This window comes from Triticum dicoccoides, chromosome 2A (assembly GCF_002162155.2).
Source record: "Triticum dicoccoides isolate Atlit2015 ecotype Zavitan chromosome 2A, WEW_v2.0, whole genome shotgun sequence".
Lineage (NCBI taxonomy): Eukaryota > Viridiplantae > Streptophyta > Magnoliopsida > Poales > Poaceae > Triticum > Triticum dicoccoides.
The window spans coordinates 325,454,694-325,468,324 of NC_041382.1; positions in this window are offsets into that span (position 1 = coordinate 325,454,694).

Genomic DNA, 13,631 nt, shown 5'->3' on the forward strand with positions numbered 1-13,631 from the left:
AGTGCTTCTCTAAGTGTTGGTCCGAAATGGGCAGCCTGCGGGGCCACCTCGGGGAAACTTGAGGGTTGGTTTTACTCGTAGCTTGACCTATCCGGTGTTGCCCTGAGAACGAGATATGTGCAGCTCCTATCAGGATGTCGGCACATCGGGCGGCTTTGCTGGTCTTGTTTTACCATTGTTGAAATGTCTTGTAACCGGGATTCCGAGTCTGATCGGGTCTTCCTCGGAGAAGGAATATCCTTCATTGACCATGAGAGCTTGTGATGGGCTAAGTTGGGACACCCCTACAGGGTTTTGAACTTTCGAAAGTCGTGCCCGCGGTTATGGGCAAATGGGAATTTGGTAATGTCTGGTTGTAGAGAACTTGACACTTAACTTAATTAAAATGCATCAACCGTGTGTGTAGCCGTGATGATCTCTTTCCGGCGGAGTCCGGGAAGTGAACACGGTGTTGGAGTTATGCTTGAACGTAAGTAGTTTCAGGATCACTTCTTGATCACTTCTAGTTTGCGACCGTGCTTTGCTTCTCTTCTCGCTCTCATTTGCGTAAGTTAGCCACCATATATGCTAATGCTTGCTGCAGCTCCACCTCATACCTTTTCCCTACCCATAAGCTTAAATAGTCTTGATCGCGAGGGTGTGAGATTGCTGAGTCCCCGTGACTCACAGATTACTTCCAAAACTAGTTGCAGGTGCCGATGATACCGTGCAGGTGATGCAACCGAGCTCAAGGAGGAGCTCGATGAAGATCACGTTCATTGTGTTGTTTCGTTTCTAGTTGATCCGTAGTGGAGCCCAGTCGGGGCGATCGGGGATCTTTTGCATTAGGGGTAGTCTTCTTTTATTTTGGTTCCATAGTCGGACCTTGTTTGTATTCTGGATGTTGTAATGCTATTCCTATGTATTGTGTGAAGTGGCGATTGTAAGCCAACTATTTATCTTTTTCTTGTTTAGTACATGGGATGTGTAAAGATTACCCCTCTTGCGACATGCCTACAATGCGGTTATGCCTCTAAATCGTGCTCCGACACATGGGAGATATAGCCGCATCGTGGGTGTTACAAGTTGGTAATGAGAGCCTTCCCCGACTTAGGAGCCCCCTGCTTGATCGAATCGTTGGCGTTGTTGAGTCTAGAAAAATATTTTGAGTCTTTTAGGATTATATATATCGGAGAGTAGGATTCTTTTTACTCCTCAGTCCCTTCGTCGCTCTGGTGAGGCATCATGACGTAGAGTTTTGACTCTTCTCTTCTCAAAATTCACTAAAAAATTTAGGATCACGCGGGTATCTTGGAATCGTTCCGATGGTTTTGTGACGAGAACATTGTTCTTGGTGCCTCCTGACATTTAGGGGTTGTGGCAGTGTCCCGGGGAGTTGAGCTCCGAGGTGTTGTCGTCACAATTTTATCATTGCAGTTCTGGAATACCTGAGTTCGCCGACATCGAAAATCTCTTTTATGAAGTTGTTGGTGAGATAACCTCGACGCCACCCAGTACTGGGGCGGGAGTTCAGGAGTATTGCCATAACTCGTATAACGGATGCTTTTCTAAGGTTGAGGTAAATGATTTCCGAAGGTTTCTTGGTTATGTGTTGAAGGATGGATACAGCTAGATGTTGGATTTGCTAGTTTAGGTGAGATTTTATGCTTCCCATGTATCCCCAACACCTGATTGCATATCCAGAAAGTTTCGGGAGTTTATAAGTGGGAATTAAAGTAGCTCCTAGGATATATTTCCGATAGATGTATGATATGAAATTGGGGTTCGACGTATAGTGGTCCGCCTATCCACGGTTGGTTTTACAGTGGTCTCGTTGTGTCTTAAAGAGTCCTTGGCTATGCTGACTCGGGGACACTTCGTATGTCATGTGCACTGCCTTGTATATGATAGCGTTGTACGATCGAGCCTGTGTGGGCCCCACCACGAAAACTTCGAATGAAATCTCTATCATATGTTTGTTCCGGCTTATTTTGCAAGCCAATCCTTTGCTTTGTTTTTCAGCTGTGGTATTCAAGTTGCTTCAAAGTCAAATGTTGATTCCATACCTTTCCTAAGTGGTGTTCTCATGTTCCTATGTGAATACTAATCCTTCTCGATCATCGAGTTAGTCATGTCAATCCTTGTCAACCGGTGTGCTTCTCTTCAAGTGGATCCGATCATTCCTACATTCGCGAGATCAATTCTCAATTCTTTCCAACGGTGTTTGTTTCATTCGTCCCAAATTGTCTTTGTTCTCCCGCCCACCCACCCCTTTTTCTTCAAGGATTCAGATTTCTTAATCGTGTATTCTTTTATTCGTGAGAAATCCCTTAAGTCTTTTCTTTCAATGTTACACCCGTTGGTTCTCATGAAGATGTTCTACTAGTTCATCATTCTTCGTTCTCTTTCTTCTCCGGTGGATTCAAGTCAAGCTTTGTTGATCATATCCCTTCTCCTCATTTCAAATACCTTCTCATGCCGGTGCACCTTATAATCTTTCACTTCTCGGTATTCATTTGTTCGGGAGTGCTGAAGATATCTCAGAAGGCTCGTCTTGTCATTCATGATCCGTTCATCTTATTTCGAGGTTGTTATCTCATTCAAGCCGTTTAATTCAACCGATGCTATCTCCTTTTCTAGTAATCGTTCAATGGTGTTTTTCTTTTGAGTGGGCCCTAACCCACAGGTCTTTTCCCAGGATCTTACCTGACTCTTCTTATTTTCCCGGAGCTATCCTCAAATTTCTTTTCGAAGTTTGACGTAAGAATGAATTGTCATCAGTCAAATGTCTTTCTCCAAGATCTTTCAAATTCTTTTCATCGTTGGTTCAACCTTTTCCATTCTTCATTCCGGGGTGTCTCAATAATTCATGGTGGTGTTTCCCGTTGTAATTCTCAGATTTTGAAGACCGAAGAAGAGTTCTCTTCCATATCTTGCTCCATTCTCTTCAAGATTCATGGTTCTAGCTTGATGCCTTCCTCTCATAATTGTTTTCGATTGTGAGAATTCTTTCCACCTATCCGGAGCAATTCAGGAGTCTTTTCAGTTTGATCATCCGGAGCCCATCATCTCAGATTTATTCATTCCAGCTTCCAGCTCTCGTTTCTCCAAATCTTACCGGTGCATCATTCAAGTATTCTCTAATCAGCTTGGGATCTCTTCGTTTCACTTGTATCTAAAATTGTCTCAAGTATCTTCATTCATTTTCCAATTCTTCCCGGTGAATTGTGCTTTTGCTACTTTCCTTGTTCAATTCTTATGGTGGTTCGTTCAAGAATTCTCTTCCGTTGCTATTGTATTAATTCATTCATTGTTCCCAAATCCTACCGGCGGTTCGTTGAAGACTTTCTCAAGTTGGCGCTATATCTATCTTAATCCTTTTCAACGAGAATAAGTAGTATGCCAAATCCGTTTGCTTGTCATCAATCTAAATTGTTGAAGGATGAGCATAACATAATTCTTATTCTTGATTCACCCAAATGGTTAATTCTTTATTCCGGAGGCTCATCAAATTCTTGGTTTCATTTGTTTCATCTTTTCTTTTCCCAGAGTTCCAAGCTCTCGCAATTATATCATCGCGAAGCTCCATCCAAATCATCGCAAGGCTTCAACCTTATCCTTTTCATCCTTCATTTCGTTTGATCATTCTTTTGTTGCTGGAGTTCTTCATGGAGGCTCTACATGATGGTTCATCAAGTATTTAATTCCTTCTCGAAGTGCTCATCAAGTTTGTTTCCAAAGGAGCTCAAGTATTCTTCATCTTCCATTCCAAAGTGCAATTCTTTCTATCTTATCTTTTGAGGTGGTGTTATGCCATTCGTGACGATGTGGGTTCGTGTTTCATGATTCAACAATTGTCAAGAATGAGATATTTAAACCCACCAATCTCTTCATTGGAGTTATCTTGGTATAGATTTCACCTAAAGCCTTCCATTGGGAATGTTGCTATTTATGGTGTTTATCGATGATCCAAGTTCCTCCTATTCTCACGATGAAAGATGTTTTCATCTCTCCGTCGCTCTCAAGCAAGCAATTGTTTCCATTAGTGGCAGAATTTCACCTCATAGTTTTGAGATGTTCTCCATAAGCCCACAACAAGCTTATCCTTTCGTTTTCGTTAATCCAACAACTCCGTTGTAGCATTTGTTGTAAGCGTGCTCTCTCAAGATTTGTTTCCCTCCGTTCGTGCTATTCCATTCTTTCATTTCTTCCGGAGGCATTGTGTTGTTCCTCTCTCCTCTCATCATCTCGAATGGTGAGGATCGTGTTCTTTTCGTGCTTATCCATTTAACCGGAGTGTTCTGCCCTCTGCTCAAGTTCTTTTCGACTTATCAAGTCTTGCATCTCTTTTCAACCGAAGTGCTGCCCGAATTTGTTCTTCCTTGTTCCTTTTTTCTAACGGAGTGTTTTCAACTTCGTTCATCTCCATTGTATTCTTTTGTCGAAGTTGTTCAACTTTTCAAGGTTCTTTGGTTTCACTCATTTGTCAAAGAAGCAACTTAGTTTTACCGCTTATCTTCCTCTTCTTTTCCCTCCGGTGCCATTCTAGATCTCGGGACAAGATCCTCTCGTAGTGGTGGAGTGTTGTAACGCCCCGAGACCATTGCGCTAGGTCTTCCAGTTATTCGCTGTTGTTGCCTCGTCATTTGTTTGCGTGTCATGCATTTCATATCATATCATCATGTGCATCGCATTTGCATACGTGATCCTCTCATGCATCTGAGCATTTTCCCCATTGTCCGTTTTGCAATCCGGCGCTCCTATGTCCTCCGGCGCCCTCCGTTTGCCTCTTTTCGTGTGCGGGTGTTAAACATTCTCGGATTGGACCGAGATTTTCCAAGCGGCCTTGGTTCACTACCGGTAGACCGCCTGCCAAATTTCGTGCCATTTGGAGTCCGTTTGATACTCTAACGGTTAACTGAGGAACCGTAAAGGCCTCATGTGTGTTGCAGCCCAACACCTCTTCAAAGTGGCCCAAAACCCATCCAAACCTCCTTCATCCTCTCGGTCGTTCGATAACAATCGCGTGGCCGAAAACCGCACCTCATTTGGACTCTCCTAGCTCCCTCTACCTATATATATGTGACTCCCCTCGAAATTTCGCGCAGTACAAACCCTAGATCCAACTCCCTCCGCGCCGCCGAACATGTCCGTCCATGCCGGATGCGTCCACCCCATCCAGCCACCTCACTCCGGCCAACCAGGGGCCGCCACGTCAGCGCACCGCCTCCCTCCTCCATTCACGGCGCGCCATGTCGCCACCGTCGGCTCTCCTTGTTGGGGAACGTAGTAATTTCAAAAAATTTCCTACGCACATGCAAGATCATGGTGATGATATAGCAACGAGGGGAGAGTGTTGTCTACGTACCCTCGTAGACCGAAGTGGAAGCGTTGACGCAACGTAGAGGAAGTAGTCGTACGTCCTCCGGTTCAACCGATCCAAGTACCGTTACTCCGGAACCTCCGAGTTCTTGACACGCGTACAGCTCGATGACGCACCCTCGATCTCCGATCCAGCAGAGGTGCCGAGGGGAAGTTCCGTCAGCACGACGGCGTGGTGACGATCTTGATGTTCTCCTGTTGCAGGGCTTCGCCTAAGCACCGCTACAATATGACCGAGGTGTAATATCGTGGAGGGGGGCACCGCACACGGCTAAGGAACGATCAATGATCAACTTGTGTGTTCTAGGGTGCCCCCCTACCCCTGTATATAAAGGAGGGAGGGAGGAGGTGGCCGGCCCTAGGGGGGGCGCGCCATGAGGAGGGGGAAACCTACTCCAAGTAGGTTTCCCTCTCTTTTCCTTATCTTATTTGGAGGGGGAAGGAAAGAGTACTAGTATTAGGAAGTAGTACTAGTAGTAGTAATAGGAAGAGGGGAAGGAGAAAGGAAAGGGGGGGCCGGCCCCCCTCCCCAATTCGGATTGGGCTTGGGGGGGCGCGCCCCCCTCCCTTGTTCCTTCTCTCTTCTTCCTACATGGGCCCAATAAGGCCCATATACCTCCCGGGGGGTTCCGGTAACCTCCCGGGGCTCCAAACTTCTCCGGAACCTTTCCGGTGTCCAAATATATCCGTCCAATATATCAATCTTTATGTCTCGACCATTTCGAGACTCCTCGTCATGTCCGCAATCATATCCGGGACTCCGAACAACCTTCGGTACATCAAAATACATAAACTCATAATATAACTGTCATCGAAACCTTAAGCGTGCGGACCCTACGGTTCGAGAACGATGTAGACATGACTGAGACACATCTCTGGTCAATAACCAATAGCGGGACCTGGATGCCCATATTGGTTCCTACATATTCTACGAAAATCTTTATCGGTCAAACCGCATAACAACATACGTTGTTCCCTTTGTCATCGGTATGTTACTTGTCCGAGATTCGATCGTCGGTATCCAATACCTAGTTCAATCTCGTTATCGACAAGTCTCTTTACTCGTTCTGTAATACTTCATCTTATAACTAACTCATTAGTTACATGCTTGCAAGGCTTAGGTGATGAGCATTGCCGAGAGGGCCCAGAGATACCTCTCCGACAATCGGAGTGACAAAACCTAATCTCGAATTATGCTAACTCAACATGTACCTTCGGAGACACCTGTAGTACTCCTTTATAATCACCCAGTTACGTTGTGACGTTTGGTAGTACCCAAAGTGTTCCTCCGGTAAACGGGAGTTACACAATTCTCATAGTTACAGGAACATGTATAAGTCATGAAGGAAGCAATAGCAGAATACTAAACGATCAAGTGCTAAGCTAACGGGATGGGTCATGTCAATCACCTCATTCTCCTAATGATGTGATCCCATTAATCAAATGACAACACATGTCAATGGTTACGAAACATAACCATCTTTGATTAATGAGCTAGTCAAGTAGAGGCATACTAGTGACTATATGTTTGTCTATGTATTCACACATGTATCATGTTTCCGGTTAATACAATTCTAGCATGAATAATAAACATTTATCATGAAATGAGGAAATAAATAATAACTTTATTATTGCCTCTAGGGCATATTTCCTTCAGTCTCCCACTTGCACTAGAGTCAATAATCTAGATTACATAGTAATGATTCTAATACCCATGGAGTCTTGGTGCTGATCATGTTTTGCTCGTGAGAGAGGCTTAGTCAACGGGTCTGCAACATTCAGATCCGTATGTATCTTGCAAATCTCTATGTCTCCCACTTGGACTTGATCCCGAATGGAATTGAAGCATCTCTTGATGTGCTTGGTCCTCTTGTGAAATCTGGATTCCTTTGCCAAGGCAATTGCACCAGTATTGTCATAGAAGATCTTCATTGGTCCCGATGCACTAGGTATGACACCTAGATCGGAAATGAACTCCTTCATCCAGACTCCTTCATTTGCTGCTTCAGAAGCAGCTATGTACTCCGCTTCACATGTAGATCCCGCCACGACGCTTTGTTTAGAACTGCACCAACTTACAGCTCCACCGTTTAATAAAAACACGTATCCGGTCTGCGATTTAGAATCGTCCGGATCAGTGTCAAAGCTTGCATCGACGTAACCATTTACGACTAGCTCTTTATCACCTCCATATACGAGAAACATATCCTTAGTCCTTTTCAGGTATTTCAGGATGTTCTTGACCGCTGTCCAGTGATCCACTCCTGGATTACTTTGGTACCTACCTGCCAAGCTTATTGCTAAGCATACGTCAGGTCTGGTACACAGCATTGCATACATGATAGAGCCTATGGCTGAAGCATAGGGAACATCTTTCATTTTCTCTCTATCTTCTGCTGTGGTCGGGCATTGAGTTTGACTCAACTTTACACCTTGTAGCACAGGCAAGAATCCTTTCTTTGCCTGATCCATTTTGAACTTTTTCAAAATTTTGTCAAGGTATGTACTTTGTGAAAGTCCTATTAAGCGTCTTGATCTATCTCTATAGATCTTGATGCCCAATATGTAAGAAGCTTCACCGAGGTCTTTCATAGAAAAACTTTTATTCAAGTATCCCTTTATGCTATCCAGAAATTCTATATCATTTCCAATTAATAATATGTCATCAACATATAAAACTAGAAATGCTACAGAGCTCCCACTCACTTTCTTGTAAATACAGGCTTCTCCAAAAGTCTGTATAAAACCATATGCTTTGATCACACTATCAAAACGTTTATTCCAACTCCGAGATGCTTGCACCAGTCCATAAATGGAACGTTGGAGCTTGCACACTTTGTCAGCACTTTTTGGATCAACAAAACCTTCAGGTTGCATCATATACAACTCTTCTTCTAGAAATCCATTCAAGAATGCAGTCTTGATATCCATTTGCCAAATTTCATAATCATGAAATGCAGCAATAGCCAACATGATTCGGACAGACTTAAGCATCGCTACGGGTGAGAAAGTCTCATCGTAGTCAACCCCTTGAACTTGTCGAAAACCTTTTGCAACAAGTCGAGCTTTGTAGACAGTAACATTACCATCAGCGTCAGTCTTCTTCTTAAAGATCCATTTATTCTCAATGGCTTGCCGATCATCGGGCAAGTCAACCAAAGTCCATACTTTGTTTTCATACATGGATCCTATCTCAGATTTCATGGCCTCTAGCCATTTTGCGGAATCTGGGCTCATCATCGCTTCCTCATAGTTCGTAGGTTCATCATGGTCTAGTAACATGACTTCCAGAATAGGATTTCCGTACCACTCTGGTGCGGATCTTACTCTGGTAGACCTACGAGGTTCAGTAGAAACTTGATCTGAAGTTTCATGATCAATATCATTAGCTTCCTCACTAATTGGTGTAGTTGTCACAGGAACCGGTTCTTGTGATGAACTACTTTCCAATAAGGGAGTAGATACAGTTATCTCATCAAGTTCTACTTTCCTCCCACTCACTTCTTTCGAGAGAAACTCCTTCTCTAGGAAGGATCCGATTTTAGCAACGAAAATCTTGCCTTCAGATCTGTGATAGAAGGTGTACCCAATTGTCTCCTTTGGGTATCCTATGAAGACACATTTCTTCGATTTGGGTTCGAGCTTATCTGGTTGAAGTTTCTTCACATAAGCATTGCAGCCCCAAACTTTGAGAAACGACAACTTTGGTTTCTTGCCAAACCACATTTCATAAGGCGTCGTCTCAACGGATTTTGATGGTGCCCTATTTAACGTGAATGCGGCCGTCTCTAAAGCATAACCCCAAAACGATAGCGGTAAATCGGTAAGAGACATCATAGATCGCACCATATCAAGTAAAGTACGATTATGACGTTTGGACACACCATTTCGCTGTGGTGTTCCAGGTGGCGTGAGTTGCGAAACTATTCCACATTGTTTCAAATGTAAACCAAACTCGTAACTCAAATATTCTCCTCCACGATCAGATCGTAGAAACTTTATTTTCTTGTTGCGATGATTTTCTACTTCACTCTGAAATTCTTTGAACTTTTCAAATGTTTCAGACTTGTGCTTCATCAAGTAGATATACCCATATCTGCTCAAATCATCTGTGAAGGTGAGGAAATAACGATATCCGCCACGAGCCTCAACATTCATCGGACCACATACATCTGTATGTATGATTTCCAACAAATCTGTTGCTCTCTCCATAGATCCGGAGAACGGTGTTTTGGTCATCTTGCCCATGAGGCACGGTTTGCAAGTACCAAGTGATTCATAATCAAGTGATTCCAGAAGTCCATCAGTATGGAGTTTCTTCATGCGTTTCACACCGATATGACCTAAACGGCAGTGCCACAAATATGTTGCACTATCATTATCAACTCTGCATCTTTTGGCTTCAACATTATGAATATGTGTATCACTACTATCGAGATTTAATAAAAATAGACCACTCTTCAAGGGTGCATGACCATAAAAGATATTACTCATATAAATAGAACAACCATTATTCTCTGATTTAAATGAATAACCATCTCGCATCAAACAAGATCCAGATATAATGTTCATGCTCAACGCAGGCACCAAATAACAATTATTCAGGTCTAAAACTAATCCTGATGGTAGATGTAGAGGTAGCGTGCCGACCGCGATCACATCGACTTTGGAACCATTTCCCACGCGCATCGTCACCTCGTTCTTAGCTAATCTTCGCTTAATCCGTAGTTCCTGTTTCGAGTTGCAAATGTTAGCAACAGAACCAGTATCAAATACCCAGGTGCTACTGCGAGCATTAGTAAGGTACACATCAATAACATGTATATCACATATACCTTTGTTCACTTTGCCATCCTTCTTATCCGCCAAATACTTGGGGCAGTTCCGCTTCCAGTGTCCAGTCTGCTTGCAGTAGAAGCACTCAGTTTCAGGCTTAGGTCCAGACTTGGGTTTCTTCACTTGAGCAGCAACTTGTTTGCCGTTCCTTTTGAAGTTCCCCTTCTTCTTCCCTTTGCCCCTTTTCTTGAAACCAGTGGTCTTGTTAACCATCAACACTTGATGCTCCTTTTTGATTTCTACCTCCGCGGCTTTCAGCATCGCGAAGAGCTCGGGAATAGTCTTGTTCATCCCTTGCATATTATAGTTCATCACAAAGCTCTTGTAGCTTGGTGGCAGTGATTGGAGAATTCTGTCAATGACGCTATCATCCGGAAGATTAACTCCCAGTTGAATCAAGTGATTATTATACCCAGACATTTTGAGTATATGCTCACTGACAGAACTATTCTCCTCCATCTTGCAGCTGTAGAACTTATTGGAGACTTCATATCTCTCAATCCGGGAATTTGCTTGAAATATTAACTTCAACTCCTGGAACATCTCATATGCCCCATGACGTTCAAAACGTCGTTGAAGACCCGGTTCTAAGCCGTAAAGCATGCCACACTGAACTATAGAGTAGTCATCAGCTTTGCTCTGCCAGACGTTCTTAACGTCGTCAGTTGCATCAGCAGCAGGCCTGGCACCCAGCGGTGCTTCCAGGACGTAACTCTTCTGTGCAGCAATGAGGATAATCCTCAGGTTACGGACCCAGTCCGTGTAATTGCTACCATCATCTTTCAACTTTGCTTTCTCAAGGAACGCATTAAAATTCAACGGAACAATAGCACGAGCCATCTATCTACATACAAACATAGACAAGCAAAATACTATCAGGTACTAAGTTCATGATAAATTTAAGTTCAATTAATCATATTACTAAAGAACTCCCACTTAGACAGACATCTCTCTAGTCATCTAAGTGATTACGTGATCCAAATCAACTAAACCATGTCCGATCATCACGTGAGATGGAGTAGTTTCAATGGTGAACATCTCTATGTTGATCATATCTACTATATGATTCACGCTCGACCTTTCGGTCCCCGTGTTCCGAGGCCATATCTGTATATGCTAGGCTCGTCAAGTATAACCTGAGTATTCCGCGTGTGCGACTGTTTTGCACCCGTTGTATTTGAACGTAGAGCCTATCACACCCGATCATCACGTGGTGTCTCAGCACGAAGAACTTTTGCAACGGTGCATACTCAGGGAGAACACTTCTTGATAATTAGTGAGAGATCATCTTAAAATGCTACCGTCAAACAAAGCAAGATAAGATGCAAAAAGGATAAACATCACATGCAATCAATATAAGTGATATGATATGGCCATCATCATCTTGTGCTTGTGATCTCCATCTTCGAAGCACCATCGTGATCACCATCGTCACCGGCGCGACACCTTGATCTCCATCGTAGCATCGTTGTTGTTACGCCATCTATTGCTTCTACGACTATCGCTACCGCTTAGAGATAAAGTAAAGCAATTACAGGGCGTTTGCATTTCATACAATAAAGCGACAACCATATGGCTCCTGCCAGTTGCCAATAACTTCGGTTACAAAACATGATCATCTCATACAATAAAATATAGCATCATGTCTTGGCCATATCACATCACAACATGCCCTGCAAAAACATGTTAGACGTCCTCTACTTTGTTGTTGCAAATTTTACGTGGCTGCTACGGGCTTAAGCAAGAACCAATCTCACCTACGTATCAAAACCATAATGATAGTTTGTCAAATAGACTCCGTTTTAACCTTCACAAGGACCGGGCGTAGCCACACTCGGTTCAACTAAAGTGAGAGAGACAGACACCCGCCAGCCACCTTTAAGCACGAGTGCTCGTAACGGTGAAACCAGTCTCGCGTAAGCGTACGCGTAATGTCGGTCCGGGCCGCTTCATCTCACAATACCGCTGAACCAAAGTATGACATGCTGGTAGGCAGTATGACTTATATCATCCACAACTCACTTGTGTTCTACTCGTGCATATAACATCAACGCATAAAACCTAGGCTCGGATGCCACTGTTGGGGAACGTAGTAATTTCAAAAAAATTCCTACGCACATGCAAGATCATGGTGATGATATAGCAACGAGGGGAGAGTGTTGTCTACGTACCCTCGTAGACCGAAGCGGAAGCGTTGACGCAACATAGAGGAAGTAGTCGTACGTCCTCCGGTTCAACCGATCCAAGTACCGTTACTCCGGCACCTCCGAGTTCTTGACACGCGTACAGCTCGATGACGCACCCTCGATCTCCGATCCAGCAGAGGTGCCGAGGGGAAGTTCCGTCAGCACGACGGCGTGGTGACGATCTTGATGTTCTCCTGTTGCAGGGCTTCGCCTAAGCACCGCTACAATATGACCGAGGTGTAATATCATGGAGGGGGGCACCGCACACGGCTAAGGAACGATCAATGATCAACTTGTGTGTTCTAGGGTGCCCCCTACCCCCGTATATAAAGGAGGGAGGGAGGAGGTGGCCGGCCCTAGGGGGGGCACGCCATGAGGAGGGGGAAACCTACTCCAAGTAGGTTTCCCTCTCTTTTCCTTATCTTATTTGGAGGGGGAAGGAAAGAGTATAGTATTAGGAAGTAGTACTAGTAGTAGTAATAGGAAGAGGGGAAGGAGAAAGGAAAGGGGGGCCCGGCCCCCCTCCCCAATTCGGATTGGGCTTGGGGGGGCGCGCCCCCCTCCCTTGCTCCTTCTCTCTTCTTCCTACATGGGCCCAATAAGGCCCATATACCTCCCGGGGGGTTCCGGTAACCTCCCGGGGCTCCAAACTTCTCCGGAACCTTTCCGGTGTCCAAATATATCCGTCCAATATATCAATCTTTATGTCTCGACCATTTCGAGACTCCTCGTCATGTCCGCAATCATATCAGGGACTCCGAACAACCTTCGGTACATCAAAATACATAAACTCATAATATAACTGTCATCGAAACCTTAAGCGTGCGGACCCTACGGTTCGAGAATGATGTAGACATGACTGAGACACATCTCTGGTCAATAACCAATAGCGGGACCTGGATGCCCATATTGGTTCCTACATATTCTACGAAAATCTTTATCGGTCAAACCGCATAACAACATACGTTGTTCCCTTTGTCATCGGTATGTTACTTGTCCGAGATTCGATCGTCGGTATCCAATACCTAGTTCAATCTCGTTATCGACAAGTCTCTTTACTCGTTCTGTAATACTTCATCTTATAACTAACTCATTAGTTACATGCTTGCAAGGCTTAGGTGATGAGCATTGCCGAGAGGGCCCAGAGATACCTCTCCGACAATCGGAGTGACAAAACCTAATCTCGAATTATGCTAACTCAACATGTACCTTCGGAGACACCTGTAGTACTCCTTTATAATCACCCAG